This window comes from Mya arenaria, chromosome 2, assembly GCF_026914265.1.
Source record: "Mya arenaria isolate MELC-2E11 chromosome 2, ASM2691426v1".
In the NCBI taxonomy this organism is placed as follows: domain Eukaryota; kingdom Metazoa; phylum Mollusca; class Bivalvia; order Myida; family Myidae; genus Mya; species Mya arenaria.
In genome coordinates this window covers 67,905,139-67,928,194 of record NC_069123.1, presented here as the reverse complement: position 1 = coordinate 67,928,194, position 23,056 = coordinate 67,905,139, and the positions used below count along the sequence as shown (strand labels likewise).

At 39.2% G+C, this 23,056-nt stretch overlaps 1 protein-coding gene across 3 annotated transcripts in view; it reads left to right on the top strand.

Moving 5' to 3' along the window:
- The window catches only part of LOC128204182 (uncharacterized), a 124,393-nt gene that overhangs the window by 12,492 nt on the left and 88,845 nt on the right, over positions 1-23,056 (top strand). For 2 of the 3 annotated variants that reach the window (XM_052905584.1, XM_052905576.1), the window contains exon 2: positions 15,453-15,512. The gene's annotated coding sequence lies outside the window, so the exon portion shown is untranslated. Of the gene's footprint in view, positions 1-11,275; positions 11,308-15,452; positions 15,513-23,056 lie in introns of those variants that run through there. The other variant, XM_052905568.1, reaches the window with a different exon arrangement.

Here is a 23,056-nt window from a genome sequence, read left to right as displayed (position 1 = left end):
TATGAAGCTAAATGTATGGTCATGACCCAACATTGAAGTGTAGCCCTCATTGTTGTAGCTGCCTCACTTCTGTGAAGCTAAATGTATGGTCATGACCCAACATTGAAGTGTAGCCCTCATGGTTGTTGCTGCCTCACTTCTATGAAGCTAAATGTATGGTCATGACCCAACATTGAAGTGTAGCCCTCATGGTTGTTGCTGCCTCACTTCTATGAAGCTAAATGTATGGTCATGACCCAACATTGAAGTGTAGCCCTCATGGTTGTTGCTGCCTCACTTCTATGAAGCTAAATGTATGTTCATGGCCAAACATTGAAGTGTAGCCCTCATGGTTGTTGCTGCCTCACTTCTGTGAAGCTAAATGTATGGTCATGACCCAACATTGAAGTGTAGCCCTCATTGTTGTAGCTGCCTGACTTCTGTGAAGCTGAATGTATGGTCATGACCCAAAATTGAAGTGTAGCCCTCATGGTTGTTGCTGCCTCACTTCTATGAAGCTAAATGTATGGTCATGACCCAACATTGAAGTGTAGCCCTCATGGTTGTTGCTGCCTCACTTCTATGAAGCTAAATGTATGGTCATGACCCAACATTGAAGTGTAGCCCTCATGGTTGTTGCTGCCTCACTTCTATGAAGCTAAATGTATGGTCATGACCCAACATTGAAGTGTAGCCCTCATGGTTGTTGCTGCCTCACTTCTATGAAGCTAAATGTATGGTCATGGCCAAACATTGAAGTGTAGCCCTCATGGTTGTTGCTGCCTCACTTCTGTGAAGCTAAATGTATGGTCATGACCCAACATTGAAGTGTAGCCCTCATTGTTGTAGCTGCCTGACTTCTGTGAAGCTGAATGTATGGTCATGACCCAAAATTGAAGTGTAGCCCTCATGGTTGTTGCTGCCTCACTTCTATGAAGCTAAATGTATGGTCATGACCCAACATTGAAGTGTAGCCCTCATGGTTGTTGCTGCCTCACTTCTATGAAGCTAAATGTATGGTCATGACCCAACATTGAAGTGTAGCCCTCATGGTTGTTGCTGCCTCACTTCTGTGAAGCTAAATGTATGGTCATGACCCAACATTGAAGTGTAGCCCTCATGGTTGTTGCTGCCTCACTTCTGTGAAGCTAAATGTATGGTCATGACCCAACATTGAAGTGTAGCCCTCATGGTTGTTGCTGCCTCACTTCTGTGAAGCTAAATGTATGGTCATGACCCAACATTGAAGTGTAGCCCTCATGGTTGTTGCTGCCTCACTTCTATGAAGCTAAATATTGTATGGTCATGACCCAACATTGAAGTGTAGCCCTCATGGTTGTTGCTGCCTCACTTCTATGAAGCTAAATGTATGTTCATGGCCAAACATTGAAGTGTAGCCCTCATGGTTGTTGCTGCCTCACTTCTGTGAAGCTAAATGTATGGTCATGACCCAACATTGAAGTGTAGCCCTCATGGTTGTTGCTGCCTCACTTCTATGAAGCTGAATGTATGGTCATGACCCAACATTGAAGTGTAGCCCTCATGGTTGTTGCTGCCTCACTTCTATGAAGCTAAATGTATGGTCATGACCCAACATTGAAGTGTAGCCCTCATGGTTGTTGCTGCCTCACTTCTGTGAAGCTAAATGTATGTTCATGACCCAACATTGAAGTGTAGCCCTCATGGTTGTTGCTGCCTCACTTCTGTGAAGCTAAATGTATGGTCATGACCCAACATTGAAGTGTAGCCCTCATGGTTGTAGCTGCCTCACTTCTATGAAGCTAAATGTATGTTCATGACCCAACATTGAAGTGTAGTCCTCATGGTTGTAGCTGCCTCACTTCTGTGAAGCTAAATGTATGTTCATGGACCAACATTGAAATATAGCCCTCATGGTTGTAGCTGCCTGACTTCTGTGAAGCTAAATGTATGTTCATTTACCAACATTGAAGTGTAGCCCTCATTGTTGTAGCTGCCTGACGTCGGTGAAGCTGAATGTATGTTCATTTACCAACATTGAAGTGAAGTTGGCATGGTTGTAGCTGCCTGACTTCTGTTGAGATAGATGTATGTTCATGGCCCAACACTGAAGTGCAGTCTGCATGGTTGTAGCTGCCTCACTTAATTTTCTGTGGAGATAGATGTATGTTCATTGTCCAACATTGAAGTGCAGTTTGCATGGTTGTAGCTGCCTCACTTAATTTTCTGTGGAGATAGATGTATGTTTATTGTCTAATATTAAAGTCTAATCCTTTTAGTTGCATTTGCCTCATTTCTGTGGAAATAAATGTTTGTTAATGGCCAAGCATATGTAGCCAGTGGTATATTCTTGCTGTCCTTACTCTGCTGATATCCTCCTAAAAGATTTGATATAATTTTGTTAAGATTTGATATAATTTTGTTATGTATTGAAAAGTTTAAAGTATAATATGTTCTTCATTGATAACAACCTGTTGCTCGAGGAAACCACTTGAGGTTTGGGTGGAATTTCCGAACCAACAGGGAGTCTGCTCATAACAAACTATACTCTGAATAAAACAGGTCTTGTTTTGTATTAAATGGGGCAGATTTTGGTGTTTCTGAAGTTTTTCTGTGGGTGCCTGTTTCTGTGGCCATAATTTTGGAATAGATTCAAATTAAAAGTGTTCACAGGTAATTGAATAAAATTTTAGAAACAGATTATGCATTATCCTGGCAAGATATGGCTTATAATATCATGTGGAGATGAATCGTAAATGAAAAAATAAGCTGATGAGTAAGTTCTGATAGTAATCTTAGCTTTCTGGTAGCTTTATTGTAATTTGATTGTAAATGTCAGCACAGTTATTGTTTAATAACACATCCAATGTGTCTGCAATATGATAGAAACAATGTTTAGTGGTATGTTAATATTTTCTGTGAATTCTCATAAAAACGTTTTTCCAATTTGGTAACATTGGAATTTGTCGAAAAATACCTTGCACCTTTAGTATGGTATATTAAATAATATTTTAAGTAGCTCGCTACACTATTCTATGACTTCTCATAAATGTTTGTTTCCCATTTGGTAACATCGGAATTTCATGAAAAATACCTCCTACAATTAGTGTGATATAAATAATGTATAGTGCTTCAGTACTGCTTTCTGTAACTTTTCATGAATATTCATATCCCCTTTGGTCCCATAATATTTCTTAAAAAAGACTTTTGCGCATTTTTTTGGCATATGAAGTACAGGTTAGTGTTTGTTAATATGCAGTTATTAAATTACATGTGGTGGGTGAAGCTGGATGCTTATCGGGCGACCACTTGCATCAACCTGCTCAGTTTTAGAAAGGATGTTTTGACCTGTTTCTTTTATATTATACCAATAATGACCGACTCATTACCAAAATAATAGTACAGCAGATAAAATACTGCTCTCCCATTGGACAAAATATATTTATGACACTAACATGTGTTTTAACGGAGGGTCGACAGGCTGAATCATTGTTAAGACAACAACGGTCAGGTGTCTGTCTGTGCTTTGTGTTGCATGTTTAATAAACTGTCCGCTACCATGTTACTAGTTTGACAAATAGGGACTTGATGAGTTCCTAGGCATGTGAACAACCCTATTACTATGACTGCCATTAAATATGAAAGGAAAATCACTTATGCCTAATACACTTCCACAAATTAACTGTTTATGAACCTCGGCACTTTTACCTCCGATTTTCTATTTATTTTATGTGATTCTTAAAATCTGGTGAAAATGAAGTGGGAGGGTCATTGACATTTTATTTTATGACTTGTTCTCTGATGCCAATCAATTTGCTGGCAATGGGCTGTTGAAATATATATCTTCCAAGTAATTGGTGTAAGTGATGTTAAATAAACAAATTACTTCATATTTGTCATTCCTTTTCCTGAAAAATGGTGCCATTAACTGGTTTACTTGGTTTTAGACTGTCAAGAAAAAAAAGCCATTATAGGGAAAGTGTCAGTGGCAGCCCAAATATTTGCTATGACTTTTAAAGATTTTAACATAAAACTTGTAACACATGTTCAGAGTAACAATAAACACGCAAAAAAATCCCATAATTTACTAAATACTGGTCATGTTTTGCCCCCTTGAATGATTCCGCAAATCCTGTCGTGTATTGGCATCTGACTGTTCCAAGATTTTGCTTTGCATTCCCTCGTAAATTTTGATAAAAAAGATGGCCTAAGACCTATAAAAACGGTGTAGAAAAACATGCCGGTTCACAGCAATGCCTGCTGAATGTCCCAACAAAGTTGTGTAACACTTCAGGGTGACATGTTTCACTGAATGTCTGAGGAAGATGTGTGACAATTTAGTTTAACCTTATTCACCTCCCTCCAAAGCAATGCCTGTCACAGGAAGATATGTGACAGTTTGCAGTAACATGTTACACAGCCTACAGCAGCATTGCCTGCTGAATAGTCAAGAAAAATATGTGCCAGTTTTGCCTTTCTACACAGCAGTGTCTACTGAGTGTGACAGGAAGTTGTGTCAAAGTTTGGTGTACCATGTTTTACCTCCCTTCACAGCAATGTCTACTGAATGTGACAGGAAGTTGTGTGACAGGTTGGTGTAACATGGTCACTTCTCATTCCAGCAATATCTACTGAATGTCACAGGAAGTTGTGTGACAGGTTGGTGAAACATGTTTTATCTCCCTTTACAGCAATGTCTACTGAATGTCACAGGAAGATGTGTCTCTGTTTGGTGAGCCATTTATTGCCTCCCTTTACATCAATGTCTACTGAATGTCACAGAAAGATGTGTCTCTGTTTGGTGAGCCATTTATTGCCTCCCTTTACATCAATGTCTACTGAATGTCACAGGGAGATGTGTCGTGGTTTGGTGAGCCATGTTTTACCTCCCTTTACAGCGATGTCTGCTTAATGTCACAGGAAGATGTGTCGTGGTTTGGTGAGCCATGTTTTACCTCCTTTCACAGCATTGTCTACTAAATGACACAGGAAGTAGTGTGGCAGTTTGGTCTAACATGTTTTACCTCCCTCTACAGCAATTTACATCTAGGAAGTTGTGTGACAGTTTGGCATAGCATGTTTTACCTCACTTCACAGCAATTTCTACTGAATGACACAGGAAGTATTGTGAAAGTTTGGTGAAACATGATTTACCTCCCTCTACAGCAATGTTCGTCTAGGAACTTGTGTGACAGGTTGCAGTATCATGTTACACAGCCCTCAGCAGCATTGCCTGTTGAATAGCCAAGAAAATATGTGACAGTTTTGTTCAACATGTTTTACCTCCCTTTACAGCAATGTCTACTGAATGTGACAGGAAGATGTGTGACAGGTTGGGATAACATATTTTTCCTCGCTACACAGTAATTTCTACTAAATGTAACAGGAAGTTGTGAGGGTGACAGCTTGGAATGACATGCTTCACCTCATTTCACGGTAATGTCTGCTGAATGACACATGAAAATGCTTGACAGCTTGGTGTAACATTTTTTTCCTCACTCCACAGCAATGTTTGCTGAATGTCCTGGGAAGTTGTGTGACAGAATGGCATAACATATTTTACCTCCCTTCACAGCAATGTACATCTAGGAAGTAGTGTGACAGTTTGGTGAACCATGTTTTACCTCACTTCACAGCATTGTCTAGCGAATGTCACAGGAAGTAGTGTGACAGTTTAGTGAACCATGTTTTACCTTACTTCACAGCAATGTCTTGTGAATGTCACAGGAAGTAGTGTGACAGTTTAGTGAACCATGTTTTACCTCACTTCACAGCAATGTCTAGTGAATGTGACAGGAAGTAGTGTGACAGTTTAGTGAACCATGTTTTACCTCACGTCACAGCAATGTCTAGTGAATGTCACAGGAGGTAGTGTGACAGTTTAGTGAACCATGTTTTTACTCACTTTACAGCAATGTCTAGTGAATGTCACAGGAGGTAGTGTGACAGTTTAGTGAACCATGTTTTACCTCACTTCACAGCAATGTCTAGTGAATGTCACAGGAGGTAGTGTGACAGTTTAGTGAACCATGTTTTACCTCACTTCACAGCAATGTCTTGTGAATGTCACAGGAAGTAGTGTGACAGTTTAGTGAACCATGTTTTACCTCACTTCACAGCAATGTCTTGTGCATGTCACAGGAGGTAATGTGACAGTTTAGTGAACCATGTTTTACCTCACTTCACAGCAATGTCTAGTGAATGTCACAGAAAGTAGTGTGACAGTTTAGTGAACCATGTTTTATCTCACTTCACAGCAATGTCTACTGAATGTGACAGGAAGTTGTGTGACAGGTTGGTGTAACATGGTCACTTGTCATTCCATTAATATCTACTGAATGTCACAGGAAGTTGTGTGACAGGTTGGTGTAACATGTTTTATCTCCCTTCACAGCAATGTCTACTGAATGTCACAGGAAGATGTGTCTCTGTTTGGTGAGCCATTTATTGCCTCCCTTTACATCAATGTCTACTGAATGTCACAGGAAGATGTGTCTCTGTTTGGTGAGCCATTTATTACCTCCCTTTACATCAATGTCTACTGAATGTCACAGGGAGATGTGTCGCGGTTTGGTTAGCCATGTTTTACCTCCCTTTACAGCAATGTCTACTTAATGTCACAGGAAGATGTGTCGCGGTTTGGTGAGCTATGTTTTACCTCCTTTCACAGCATTGTCTACTAAATGACACAGGAAGTAGTGTGGCAGTTTGGTCTAACATGTTTTACCTCCCTCTACAGCAATTTACATCTAGGAAGTTGTGTGACAGTTTGGCATAGCATGTTTGACCTCACTTCACAGCAATTTCTACTGAATGACACAGGAAGTATTGTGAAAGTTTGGTGAAACATGATTTACCTCCCTCTACAGCAATGTTCATCTAGGAACTTGTGTGACAGTTTGCAGTATCATGTTACACAGCCCTCAGCAGCATTGCCTGTTGAATAGCCAAGAAAATAATTATGTGACAGTTTTGTTCAACATGTTTTACCTCCCTTTACAGCAATGTCTACTGAATGTGACAGGAAGATGTGTGACAGGTTGGGATAACATATTTTTCCTCGCTACACAGTAATTTCTACTAAATGTAACAGGAAGTTGTGAGGGTGACAGCTTGGAATGACATGCTTCACCTCATTTCACGGTAATGTCTGCTGAATGACACATGAAAATGCTTGACAGCTTGGTGTAACATTTTTTTCCTCACTCCACAGCAATGTTTGCTGAATGTCCTGGGAAGTTGTGTGACAGAATGGCATAACATATTTTACCTCCCTTCACAGCAATGTACATCTAGGAAGTAGTGTGACAGTTTGGTGAACCATGTTTTACCTCACTTCACAGCATTGTCTTGTGAATGTCACAGGAAGTAGTGTGACAGTTTAGTGAACCATGTTTTACCTTACTTCACAGCAATGTCTTGTGAATGTCACAGGAGGTAGTGTGTCAGTTTAGTGAACCATGTTTTACCTTACTTCACAGCAATGTCTAGTGAATGTGACAGGAAGTAGTGTGACAGTTAAGTGAACCATGTTTTACCTCACTTCACAGCATTGTCTAGTGAATGTCACAGGAGGTAATGTGACAGTTTAGTGAACCATGTTTTGCCTCACTTCACAGCAATGTCTAGTGAATGTCACAGGAGGTAGTGTGACAGTTTAGTGAACCATGTTTTACCTCACTTCACAGCAATGTCTAGTGAATGTCACAGGAGGTAGTGTGACAGTTTAGTGAACCATGTTTTACCTCACTTCACAGCAATGTCTAGTGAATGTCACAGGAAGTAGTGTGACAGTTTAGTGAACCATGTTTTACCTCACTTCACAGCAATGTCTAGTGAATGTCAAAGGAGGTAATGTGACAGTTTAGTGAACCATGTTTTACCTCACTTCACAGCAATGTCTAGTGAATGTCACAGAAAGTAGTGTGACAGTTTAGTGAACCATGTTTTACCTCACTTCACAGCATTGTCTAGTGAATGTCACAGGAGGTAGTGTGACAGTTTAGTTAACCATGTTTTACCTCACTTCACAGCAATGTCTAGTGAATGTCACAGAAAGTAGTGTGACAGTTTGGTGAACCATGTTTTACCTTACTTCACAGCATTGTCTAGTGAATGTCACAGGAGGTAGTGTGACAGTTTAGTGAACCATGTTTTACCTCACTTCACAGCAATGTCTAGTGAATGTCACAGGAAGTAGTGTGACAGTTTGGTGAACCATGTTTTACCTCACTTCACAGCAATGTCTAGTGAATGTCACAGGAAGTTGTGTGACAGTTTAGTGAACCATGTTTTACATCACTTTACAGCAATGTCTAGTGAATGTCACAGGAGGTAGTGTGACAGTTTAGTGAACAATGTTTTACCTCACTTCACAGCAATGTCTAGTGAATGTCACAGGAGGTAGTGTGACAGTATAGTGAACCATGTTTTACCTCACTTCACATCAATGTCTTGTGAATGTCACAGGAGGTAGTGTGACAGTTAAGTGAACCATGTTTTACCTCACTTCACAGCAATGTCTAGTGAATGTCACAGAAAGTAGTGTGACAGTATAGTGAACCATGTTTTACCTCACTTCACATCAATGTCTTGTGAATGTCACAGGAGGTAGTGTGACAGTTAAGTGAACCATGTTTTACCTCACTTCACAGCAATGTCTAGTAATGTTACAGGAAGTAGTGTGACAGTTTGGTGAACCATGTTTTACCTCACTTCACAGCAATGTCTAGTGAATGACACAGGAAGTTGTGTGACAGTTTAGTGAACCATGTTTTACATCATTTTACAGCAATGTCTAGTAATGTTACAGGAAGAAGTGTGACAGTTTAGTGAACCATGTTTTACCTCACTTCACAGCAATGTCTAGTGAATGTCACAGGAAGAAGTGTGACAGTTTAGTGTCCCATGTATTACATCACTTTACAGCAATGTCTAGTAATGTTACAGGAAGAAGTGTGACAGTTTGGTGAACCATGTTTTACCTCACTTCACAGCAATGTCTAGTGAATGTCACAGGAAGAAGTGTGACAGTTTAGTGCCCCATGTATTACATCACTTTACAGCAATGTCTAGTGAATGTCGCAGGAAGTTGTGTGACAGTTTAGTGTCCCATGTACTGTGAAATCATTAATGTTCGTGGGGCATTAATGTTCGTGGTTTTCGTGGGTTGGGTGATCCATGAATTCAAGATCCCACGAAATATAAACCCTTTATTCACTTTTTCAATTGCCTTGTTACGTACATACTCTAGTATATTCTTAACAGAGGTCGCAGTATACAGTGTTAAAACCTGTCTCATTGTATAACTTACGATCATTATTCTGTTAATATATTATAACTGCCTTTAACAAATAATGAACCAAATCAATTAAATGTGTTTTATGCAGCAAAGGACAGTTATAAGCACGTGGTTAAACGTGTGCTGTTAATGAAAATCTCCAAGTTTACAATATGTGCGTGATGAGTGTCCATACGTGATTTTTTTATTTAATGAAATAATCGATTACTAGTACATTGAAGGTTACTAAGCACCGAACGTGACAATATACGCACCTTTTCGGTGTTTTCACAGTTTGCAAAATTCTTAATTGGCATTCAATGGCATCCCCTATCTGTATTTATGATCAGGGTACATCTTTTATTACCTTTATTCCCAATTAAATCGATAAGTGACATGAGTATATGCACTAATTGGCATGTCGTACCACATTAGCGAGTGTCATAAACCGAGTGACGTAGAAGACGGAAATCACGGGCCAGCGCGTGGATATTATGCAGACGATCGCATCTTCGATTTTTTTTTTTCAAAAATGAAAATCCACGAATTCAAGTACCCACGAAATTGTTTTTTTTCGGCAAACCACGAAATTTCATGCCCACGAACATTAATGATTTCACAGTATTACATCACTTTACAGCAATGTCTAGTGAATGTCACAGGAAGATGTGTATGAGTATGGAGTGACATGCTTCACCTCTCTTCACAGTTATGCTTCTGAATTTCACAGAAAGTTGTGACAGTTTTGTGTTGCATGTAGGCTTCATTGGAATGCCTGCTGAATGTCGAAAGAAGTTGTGTGACAGGTTCGTGTGAAAATATTTTCCCCACCCCCCAACAGTATCTTTGGAATGTCCTAGGAAGTGTGACATGCTTCACCTCTCTTTACAGCAATGTCTGCTGAATGTCATAGGAAGTTGTGTGACATGCTTCACCTCTCTTTACAGCAATGTCTGCTGAATGTCACAGGAAGTTGTGTGACATGCTTCACCTCTCTTTACAGCAATATCTACTGAATGTCACCGGGAATTGTGTGACAGTTTGGTGTCACAGAGTCACCTTCCATTCCAGCAATGTCTACTGAATGTCCTAGGAAGTTGAGTGACATGTTTCACAAATCTTGATTTTCCAATGTAATTCTGGAATCTGTATTGAGGTTTCTGTGTAAGCTCTTGAAGATGCATTACTGTGAAAACAAAATGGAAACAGCAGGCTGCAGTTGTCATTTGATTTATCAAGCTTCCATGACTTGCCGTGAACAGGTACACCCTAGATGTTGGTCTTGAGGGAGTCCTTGAAGGTGGAGAGTGATAAGATAAGAACTATCTTTACAACCATTTGGCACAGTTATGCAGTTATTCCATATCACTCTTAAAAAAACAAGTGGGATTTTTTATCCTTCTGGCTAGAGACTGAACCTGTGGAACCTAGCTACTTTTGATTTGATTTGGTTTAAGTGTTTATGTGTGTCATGGTAATTTCTAACCTTTCAGTAGAATCTGACGTTTTTCTCTTGAATGTAGAGCTGTTTCTGTGTGATGTCTCGCTTGAAAAACTTTTTATACAATGTTGTGAGTGTCTGCATGCAGGAAGATCAAACTCATAAAATAATATAATTAAAATATCAATTTTTTCATCATTTGTTCTTTTAAGGAAGTATTCTGTGGTAACTTTTTTTTTTAAGGAAACTGTCCACAAGCTTAATTTTTTGTCATGTCATAATTAATAATGATCAGCATTAAGTTTTTTAATGTAATATGTAGGATAAACATGTGATATTTGTACAAGTCATGTTGATTTTGCTTGTAAACAATGAATATAAAATCATTTATCAACAACAAATGTTTGGCAGGAATCTTTCCTCTTTGAAGACATAATGTATTGTAGTCTAATGAGTAAATTATGTGATTATCATGAGCATTTTCGTCTTGACAGTAGTCGTTGAACCGTCTCCAAGATTCTGTCAATTCCTGGGCCTTCGTTCCAGGCGTTCCTTTGGTAGATACATTCCCGTGTAATTGTCTTCCTAAGAGTGGGCTGTGAAAGGAATTTAGGGATGTAGGCTTTTAGTAAGTCTGTTAACACTTTGTTTTATTTATAATTCATAACTTTTGTTGTGTCTAGAATTATTACATACTTTGTGTTGGACTATTTTTGTGCTCATGTCTCATGATTGGCATGTTCAGGAATAAGGTCTTTGTGACATGTTGTCAAGTTGTTCATGATATATGAAAACACAGTGTGTGCAGTATTAAGTGTGCACTGGTATGCTGGTATGTTGCATTTCAGTCAGGAAGGTTTAGTTAGTTTTTACAACAATTGTAAAACAAGATATTTTAACATTATATAAATCACATTTGTTGGCACAATACCCCGAGTGTGTGGTCTTGAGTTGCGCCATTAACGCAGAGGTCAACGTTAAGGTAATAACAAAACATGGACAAATAGTCGGACTCTGACAATTTAGCTTGTCTGGTTTTCAAAAAAAAGAAGAATATGTATTATGATAGACTTGGCGTCGTCCTTGGCATCATTGTTGGGCATGCAAGATTTCAACTGTTTAAGATATTCACATGAAACTTAGGACACATGTTACCAGTGACAGTATCGGCATAATGTAGCATAGTACACATGTTACCAGTGACAGTATGGGCATAATGTAGCATAGTACACATGTTTCCAGTGACAGTATCGGCATAATGTAGCATAGTACACATGTTACCAGTGACAGTATCGGCATAATGTAGCATAGTACACATGTTACCAGTGACAGTATCGGCATAATGTAGCATGTTTTGACACGCATCATTGATGCTCTTGTTTGGTTCCAATGTTTTGAGGTGTATGATGGTGCTTATTGTAATGACTTCTCATATTTTTATACTTATTGCGCGTAAATTGGGTACCACTTTTGTATGGAGTAGTAAATCTGCTCTAAATTGTACATCAAGGTTTGCTATAAAACTTTATTTCTTTGGAATGCAGAGAGTACATGGTTATTATTAGCTTCAGAACTTAGTTTTGTGCTCCATGATGTGTGTAATAGACAGATTCAGATTTTGTCATCGAAGGGGCGCAACTAGGTGCACCCCTTCCCTTGAAACCTAAACATTTATCAAGTGTTAGGAAACCATGGTGTCTACCTGTGTGTTCTATGGATATTGTCTCAACCATATTGACATATTTTGACATTAAATGTTAACTGGGGGTGTTTGATGGGAGGTGGCGACGGGGTTTAAAATAAACATAAATTGTATTTTCATACTGATATTTATCATCGTTGAATTGCACATTCAATTATTATTATTTCTGATTTTTTAGCTCTACTGGCCAAAGGCCAGAAGAGCTTATGCGATGGTAATGTGTACGTAGTATGTGCGTCCATGCGTCTGTGCGTCCGTGCGTCTGTAAACAATTCCTTGTTAACACGATATAGCCTTCAGTTTTGATTGTATCTCGATGAAACTTGTACAGTATTCAGATATCCATAAGAGGTTTGTTCGTTTTGAAAACCAGCCAGATCCGCCCATGCATGCCTAGATTATGGGCCTTGATAGTATAAAAAATCAGTGCGTCTGTAAACAATTCCTTGTTAACACGATACAGCCTTCAGTTTTGATTGTATCTTGATGAAACTTGTACAGTATCTACATATCCATTAGACATTAGAGCTCGGTTCCTATCGAAAACCAGCTAGATCTGCCTATGCATGCCTAGATTATGGGCCTTGAAATGATTAGATTATGAGCCTTGATAGTATAAAAAATGCTATTGTGTAAAAAATGCTTGTGAACATGATACAGTCTTCAGTTTTGATTGTATCTTGATGAAACTTGTACAGTATTCAGATATCCATAAGAGGTTGATTCTTTTCGAAAACAGTGATGTTGACCACACAAACCCAGCCAGTAGAGCATAGACCCTTTTGGGCCTCTTGTTTAATGATTATGGTTGTCCTGGATTTCGATTCAAATATTGGTTATGAAATTTGTCTGATTATCCAATACTAATACTGACTGGCACTGATTGACAACAGCAATGTTAAAATGAATGCAACAGTTAAAGATTTTGAAGACTACAAATGTTAGATCTATATTTGAGGGTTTTAAGTGAAAAGGTTTTACACCACATTCAATAAAGAAGCAGATAGAATGATTTCACTTTCAACTAACACATTGTCCTTGGTCTTCCAGACAGTCTTACTGGTAAATGATAGTTTTATTGCAGGAGGTGAGATTATATCAGCCGTCACATAATATTATTTTAGTGCTCTCTTTATTAGCTGTTGGAATTTTGAATAATTACCAAAAAATATTTTTAGACAAATAGATATCATAACTAAGAATCATAATCCATCCCACAGCTAAGGGATTATTATATTCCCAGTTTCTACCAGCTATTACAGCTTAATGTAAGTGCAATAGTTTCACCCACAATTACCCGCAGAAAAACATTTACATGGCTTTTTGGCAGGAATTTGTTCCTCAGTCATATCTCCTCCCATTTTGGCAGGAATTTGTTCCTCAGTCATATCTCCTCCCATTTTGGCAGGAAATTTGTTCCTCAGTCATACCTCCTCCCATTTGTTCCTCAGTCATATCTCCTCCCATTTGTTCCTCAGTCATATCTCCTCCCATTTGTTCCTCAGTCGTATCTCCTCCCATTTCCTCAGTCATACCTCCTCCCATTTCCTCAGTCATATCTCCTCCCATTTCCTCAGTCATATCTCTTCCCATTTCCTCAGTCATATCTCCTCCCATTTCCTCAGTCATATCTCCTCCCATTTGTTCCTCAGTCATATCTCCTCCCATTTCCTCAGTCATATCTCCTCCCATTTCCTCAGTCATACCTCCTCCCATTTCCTCAGTCATATCCCCTCCCATTTCCTCAGTCATATCTCCTCCCATTTCAAGAGCATAGCATCAACATAAAATAAATTACTTATTGTAAAAATATTTTGCTTTTTAACATTTGTCTTCTTGACCTGCATCTTTTTAGGTGTTAGCTCATTTGGGGAATCAGCTGTGTTTTGTTTGCCCTGTATGTCATCCTGCTCTTGTACACTAAAACAATTTGCAAACAAATATCGCCACTTTACTTGAATATAGCAAATGGAGTGCAACTATGTTGGTTCAAATGCATATCACATGTTGGGGTTCAAAGCTCAGATTTGTCCTCTCTTATTTTACAACCACTTGAAGGATTTCAAACTATTGAGTGTCATGGTTAATTTAATGGACGTGATGTGCACACCGCATATTTCAGTCATGTTGATTTTTCATTCAAGGTCAACTTAGGGGTCAAAGGTTGGACAGTCATTTTTGTTTACTTTTCAACAACAGATTGCACCAAAGGGTTGCAAAATAATTAAGCACATATTTATCACATACTGCAGAGTTCATTACATCATGCAATGTTAATTTCAAAGCCATTTTGGTTCGAAATTATACTCTGATAAAATGCATTGTATAACATAAGTTCCCGACACGCCTTTGCCATTTTAAATCCTTTTACGATGGGTTTGCTTCTTTAATAACTTTTATTACTAACATTGTCTGATGTATGAACATAGTAAAATAAATAATGATTTCTGCAGAAAGGCACATTTATGTGGAGCAAAACCAGTCCAATCACCTTTGGTAATATGTTACTATAAGTATCAGCAATTATCAATGTTTAATTGCTCTCTCTGTCATAATTACTGTTTTATCTAAGGTAATAGAAAGAAGCTGGCCAATATTAACCACTGTCTGGGATTTTTTACTATAGCATCAGGTTATTAACTCCCATAAATTGCTAAGCACCACTTTTTTCAATATGCTTTATTTACGCTGTTCAAAGACCTATTATACTGACCTTATTGAGTTAAGGAAAAACATGTTGAAGACAAATCCTGGGGACACAGCCCTGTCCTGCTTGCTGACCTTCAACAAAACATGCAGGCACAAATCAGGGTGTGGTCATGTATCTGGGATCTTAACATACACTTCGATGGTCAAACTATGGCGGAGTAGTTTACTAGACTGGTAAAATAATATGTTGAACCTTTAAACTCTGTTTTTTGCGCAATATTGTTGCAACAGTCTTGTTACTTTTACAGGCATTTTGTGATGAATATTTTCACATTCCAAGGGAGGCTACCATGCCTATCAGCAAACACCTTCCCTATGTTACTTGTTTCCTGGCTGATATACTTCTCTCCCTCTATTTGCAGGTTGGATTACTGACTGCGGAGTTGATATTCTGGTCAGGGATTGTCTCAGAGATGATGAAGGTGAGATAAGCATGCTGGTATGTTGTGGGTGGTCATACACTGGGTGGTATCCCTTGTAGTAAATACACATTTTTGCCTGATGGGAGTACATTTTGTGGTACATTTTTTATGGCAGTCTTGTTTGCCTTGCACATTATACAACATAGAAGGCCTCTAAGATGTTTTTGTGTCCCCCATGAAACATGGCAGATATAAAGATATGTATATCCAGTGGTGTTGTTGTGGTCACTGCTATTCATTGACGCAAGCCCCAAGCAGGGATTCAAATCAAAACTCTCAGATCCAAAGTCAATAATGTTATCCACTTCAGCCACCAATGTTGGCATGCTTGATAGTTAACGATGGTTGGACAAAATAGTCTTTTAAAATAAAGGTGAATTACAGGCTCAATGTTAATTTAAGTAAGCTTCCTTGGCTTTTATTTAATCTTTATTGACCTTACCCCCAAAATCTTTTTTCATTGTTTTTTTCAAGTTCTTGAATTAAAATAAATAAAAACATATTTAGTACCCTACCACAAAGCTAGTATAAGGCTATAGTTATTCTAGTCATATGATAATTTCCATTGACATTTCTGAGAAGTGTTGATCTGTTCCAAGCTTTCAGCCACTTGAGTGAGAGACAAATTTTTTTTAAAGCAATAAAACAATTTCACAATTTTCATATCTCAGAATTAAGGTAAATTGCCTGTCAGTTTAAAACAGGCAAGCTGTAAATGGCAGACAATTTGAGAAACAATTTACATTATTTTCCCCTCACTCTTAACCTATTTGCAGGCAACCAGAAACTCTTTTGACCTATGGTATTAAGCGAATTTCAACATTAGAGCAACCTAAAGTTTGTAGTACATACCTTGTAACTTAGACTAGCTTCTGTCTGTTATATATAATGTCTGTGAAGATAACAATGATGTTTCATTAAATCTTAAGAACATTGGTCAGCATGGGAAATTCTTGCACATGCAATTTATTTGACATTTCTCTCCCGGCAAACATGGCCATTGACTTACTTAAATACTTGTATGAGAAATCTTGTGTTCTATGTAGCACAGGAAGAAATTCATCTACACTCAACTATTTCTTTAACAATTCAATTTTTTCTTAAAGAGTTACGGCTCTTGAATTAGTAAAAAATGATCTGGATCAACTTTTCTGCATACAAGAACAAAATGTTTTGTACTTACACTAATGAAACATATGAATGATGGTCAGCATGGAACGACTGGTGCACCTGCCTTCTTCTTTATATTTCACTTGGTTTAACAAGAATTATGACCCTTGACTTCGTAAAAAAATGTATGAAAGAACTTGTGTCACATGCAGCACTAAAAGTATTATGCCTCCTCTCATAATACTCCATAGGAATGTGTGTCAGCATGGGCTGTTGTGCACTTGGAATGGCTTTCATATTTTACATGTAAATGTCACAACTCTACATCTAATCATTACTGTGTCCATGCAGCCCCCTGGGATTACCACTAAGATTGTTTAAGTCTAATTTTTTAAATAAAAATGTGTCTGATATAAATGATTGGATTTTATTCACCTGAAATGTTGATACCTTTCATCTTAATAATATAAAAGAATACATTTAAATTTGAAAACATCATGCACTCTCCATTTTGTGCGGACAGATTTTTCTAGAGAACTGCACCATTGCCTCGTGGAGAAGCTAAATTCCCTCAATCCTGGTACAATAAGCTTAATACCCTGGCCTGGCAATCTCTCAAACTTCTTCAAACCTGTTAATCCAACAGAACTTGCACTATTATGTTATTTTCAGAACTGGTGCAGATCTTAATGATGCATTGATGAAATGTAAAATATCATTGTATTTCATGTACATGTATGCTTCGGCTTTGGTGTTTATTAAGACAAATCTCATGTTGATATAAGAAATAAGGATGCCTTCATGTATTAGCTGCACATTTCCATACACTGACTCTCCTATCTTGAGGCCCTATGAGTTGTTTTGGCCAGATGTCTTTTATTTTTAAATGGATAAATGTAATCAATAGTTTGATTTTAAAATAGTTTTAGCAATGAAGAAAAAATATAGAAGAAAAACAACAAATTTGTTGTTTGTCTTAATAATATGTTTATCAGAAATTGTATTGGGGCCTCACCAAGTGTATCCTGCTTGTTTCATCATGGTGTGTGATGTCAATGTTTCATCATGGTGTGTGATGTCAATGTTTCATCATGGTGTCTGATGTCAATGTTTCATCATGGTGTGTGATGTCAATGTTTCATCATGGTGTCTGATGTCAATGATTGAAAAGGGAGATATTCATTTTGATATGTAACATAAAACTGTTTAATGATTGAATTAATTCAATGCATGCACAATCTATTTGTATATTGTTGTACACCAGCAAGCAAGCATTATGCAAGAACATATCACCTCTTGGGTACCCATCATACACCAGCAAGCCGGCATTATGCAAGAACATGTCACCTCTTGGGTACCCATCACACAGCAGCAAGCCAGCATTATACAAGAACATGTCACCTCTTGGGTACCCATCATACACCAGCAAGCCAGCATTATGCAAGAACATGTCACCACCTGGGTACCCATCATACAGCAGCAAGCCAGCATTATGCAAGAACATGTCACCACTTGGGTACCCATCATACACCAGCAAGCCAGCATTATGCAAGAACATATCACCTCTTGGGTACCCATCATACACCAGCAAGCAAGCATTATGCAAGAACATATCACCTCTTGGGTACCCATCATACACCAGCAAGCTGGCATTATGCAAGAACATGTCACCTCTTGGGTACCCATCACACAGCAGCAAGCCGGCATTATACAAGAACATGTCACCTCTTGGGTACCCATCATACACCAGCAAGCCAGCATTATGCAAGAACATGTCACCACCTGGGTACCCATCATACAGCAGCAAGCCAGCATTATGCAAGAACATGTCACCACTTGGGTACCCATCATACAGCAGCAAGCCAGCATTATGCAAGAGCATGTCACCTCTTGGCTTCCCATCATACAGCAGCAAGCCAGCATTATGCAAGAACATGTCACCTCTTGGCTTCCCATCATACAGCAGCAAGCCAGCATTATGCAAGAACATGTCACCTCTTGGCTTCCCATCATACAGCAGCAAGCCAGCATTATGCAAGAGCATATCACCTCTTGGCTTCCCATCATACAGCAGCAAGCCAGCATTATGCAAGAACATGTCACCTCTTGGCTTCCCATCATACAGCAGCAAGCCAGCATTATGCAAGAACATGTCACTTCTTGGCTTCCCAGCATTCACCAGCAAGCCACTTGGGTACCCATCATACACCAGCAAGCCAGCATTATGCAAGATCATGTCACCTCTTGGCTTCCCATCATACACCAGGAAGCCACTTGGGTACCCATCATACACCAGCAAGCCAGCATTATGCAAGAACATGTCACCTCTTGGCTTCCATCATACACCAGCAAGCCACTTGGGTACCCATCATACAGCAGCAAGCCAGCATTATATAAGAACATATCACCTCTTGGGTACCCATCATACACCAGCAAGCCAGCATTATACAAGAACATATCACCTCTTGGGTACCCATCATACACCAGCAAGCCAGCATTATGGAAAAACATGTCACCTCTTGGGTACCCATCATAAACCAGCAAGCCAGCATTATACAAGAACATATCACCTCGTGGGTACCCATCATACACCAGCAAGCCAGCATTATACAAGAACATGTCACCTCTTGGGTACCCATCATACAGCAGCAAGCCAGCATTATGCAAGAACATGTCACCTCTTGGTTACCCATCATACAGCAGCAAGCCAGCATTATGCAAGAACATATCACCACCTGGGTACCCATCATACACCAGCAAGCCAGCATTATACAAGAACATATCACCTCTTGGGTACCCATCATACACCAGCAAGCCAGCATTATGGAAAAACATGTCACCTCTTGGGTACCCATCATACACCAGCAAGCCAGCATTATACAAGAACATATCACCTCTTGGGTACCCATCATACACCAGCAAGCCAGCATTATACAAGAACATATCACCTCTTGGGTACCCATCATACACCAGCAAGCCAGCATTATACAAGAACATATCACCTCTTGGGTACCCATCATACACCAGCAAGCCAGCATTATGGAAGAACATGTCACCTCTTGGGTACCCATCATACAGCAGCAAGCCAGCATTATGCAAGAACATGTCACCTCTTGGTTACCCATCATACAGCAGCAAGCCAGCATTATGCAAGAACATGTCACCTCTTGGGTACCCATCATACACCAGCAAGCCAGCATTATACAAGAACATGTCACCACCTGGGTACCCATCATACAGCAGCAAGCCAGCATTATGCAAGAACATGTCACCTCTTGGCTACCCATCTTACACCAGCAAGCCAGCATTATGCAAGAACATGTCACCAGCTGGGTACCCATCATACACCAGCAAGCCAGCATTATGCAAGAACATATCACCTTTTGCCTACCCATCACCTGCCACCTCTTGGCAACACATCATATGTTTTTAAGCCAGCATCATGCAATATCATATCACCTCCTGGCTACCCGGCAAGCTCTGGCAAGCCAGCTTTATGCAAGAACATATAAGTTCTTCACCTCTTTGGTACTATCAAATACAAAAGACCAGCTCCATGAAGAACATGTCACCTTCTTGCTACCCAACTTACACAAACAGCCAAAACCTGCAAGAACTTGTCACGCCCTAGTTACTCAAATGCAGAAACAAGCAACTCATTCAAGAGCATAACACTTTCTGGTTTCCCAACCTATGCAAACCTTTATCAGCTTACGCAAGAACTTGTCAACTCGAGGTTATATACCCAACTAGATACAAGAATCTTTATTTAAAGTCAGGTATGTGTTAACAAGAAACATTAGCTCAATGAGCTATTTTCCGACATGAATATACTCAGACAAGCCAACTCGTGCAAGAACTTGTCATCTCATTGGTACCCACATACACAAATAGCCAGCTAATTCAAGAACATGTCACATTCTTGTTACCCAACATGCACAAACAGTGAGCAAGATTTCAATTAAAGTGTAGATGAAACCATCAGAAAATGTCAGACAAGTAAGAGAAGTTTTACATTTACATTTGGTTAGTTGCATTGGTCATTAAGCTTGCACCTTGAAAACAGAGCTATATATCTTAGGATAGTTCTTAAAAGTCTTTATGATTGTACATTCTAGGTGGCCTGAAGCTACTTGGGTTGGTTTCTTCTACAATAAAAGTGTTGCAATACTTTACTTTTACAACAATAATATGGCATTAAGCTTTACTTTAATGGCCTCAGATCAGCTTTTTAAAAGATTAGGAGCACAAATATTTTTCAGGGTATTCTCTGGTAGCACTTGAGAACTCAGGTAGGCCATGACTCATATTCCGTTATGAAATGCCACTTGTTTTACCCAAGTATCTGTGATTTTCAGAAGATATTTAGATATAAGTCTGAAATATATTTTGATAAAATCTGAAATTGATTCAGTTTATGTATTTTGTCCGTATCTTGTCCCTCAAAAATGATTCCTTCAACATTAAGAAAATAAACTGATTTAATAAAAGATCACTCTGAGTTTTGTATCCAATTTTGATATTCTGTAACCTTAAGATTTATCAGTGTCAAGTTTATTATGCTAAAGTCACCAAACATGATATTATTATGTGCTTTACTCATTATGACTCATTATCCATTTATAAGTAAATACCATGGTAACCAAACTTGCCATATGGGCCAATTTTTTCTATTTTTTTCATTTGCAAGCTTATGGCATGACAAGGACACTAAGCTGAAGAGATGGAGATTAACAAGGCAATACATTCTTTTATTTCACGAGATGGAGATTAACAAGGCAATACATTCTTTTATTTCACGTTTATGCCAAAACCACTGAGTTGGACAGATGGGCTTCAAGAAGATAATACAATCTTCTTTCTTAAGCGTATGTCAAGGACACCTAGCTAGGCAATTCATTTTTCTTACTCAAGTTTATCCCTTAGGTCACTAAGCAGATGAGCTTCACTTTATCTCAAGTCACTAAGCTGAACAGATTGGCTTCATTTATGCAATTTATTATCATTTCTCATGTTTATACCAAAGTCAAAATGCTGAACACATTGGCTTTACCCAGGCAATGCATTCTCAGGTTTATGTCAAGGTCGCCAAGCTGAAGTCATGGACTTTATTCAGGCAATGCATTCTCAGGTTTATGTCAAGGTCACCAAGCTGAAGACATGGGCCATACCAAGATAATGCATTCTCCGGTTTATGTCAAAGTCACCAAGCTAAAGACATGGGCTTTACTCAGGCAATGCATTCTCAGGTTTACGTCAAGGTCACCAAGCTGAAGACATGGGCCATACCAAGACAATGCATTCTCTGGTTTATGTCAAAGTCACCAAGCTAAAGACATGGGCTTTACTCAGGCAATGCATTCTCAGGTTAATGTCAAGGTCACCAAGCTGAAGACATGAGCTTTACTCAGGTGGTGCATTCTTCTATCTCAAGCTTATGCCAAGGTTATCAAGGTGGACAGATTGGCTTAAAATCTACCCGAGCAATTCATTCTTCTTAAACAAGTTTATGCTTAGGTCACTAGAGAGATGGGCCCTCTGACCGTTATGCAAAAGTCACTTAGCTGGACAGATGGGCTTCATTTAGGGAATTCATTTTCATTTCTAAGGTTTATGCCAAAGTCAATATGCTGAACTCACAGGCTTACACTCAGGCAATTCTTTCTTCATTTTCAGGTTATGTCTAGGTGGGCTTTATTTAGGCAGTGCATCCTTCTTTCTCAAGCTCATACAAAGGTCACCAAGATAGAATGGAGGGCTTCACCTAGGCAATTCACCCCCATTCTCTAGTTTATGCAAAGGTCTTCGTACTGGTCTGATGGGCTTCACCCCCATTCTCTAGTTTATGCAAAGGTCTGCATACTGGTCTGATGGGCTTCACCCCCATTCTCTAGTTTATGCAAAGGTCTATGTACTGGTCTGATGGGCTTCACCCCCATTCTCTAGTTTATGCAAAGGTCTTCGTACTGGTCTGATGGGCTTCACCCCCCATTCTCTAGTTTATGCAAAGGTCTGCATACTGGTCTGATGGGCTTCACCCCCATTCTCTAGTTTATGCAAAGGTCTGCATAATGGTCTGATGGGCTTCACCCCCCATTCTCTAGTTTATGCAAAGGTCTTCGTACTGGTCTGATGGGCTTCACCCCCATTCTCTAGTTTATGCAAAGGTCTTCGTACTGGTCTGATGGGCTTCACCCCCATTCTCTAGTTTATGCAAAGGTCTTCGTACTGGTCTGATGGGCTTCACCCCCCATTCTCTAGTTTATGCAAAGGTCTATGTACTGGTCTGATGGGCTTCACCCCCATTCTCTAGTTTATGCAAAGGTCTACGTACTGGTCTAATGAGCTTCACCCCCCATTCTCTAGTTTATGCAAAGGTCTTCGTACTGGTCTGATGGGCTTCACCCCCCATTCTCTAGTTTATGCAAAGGTCT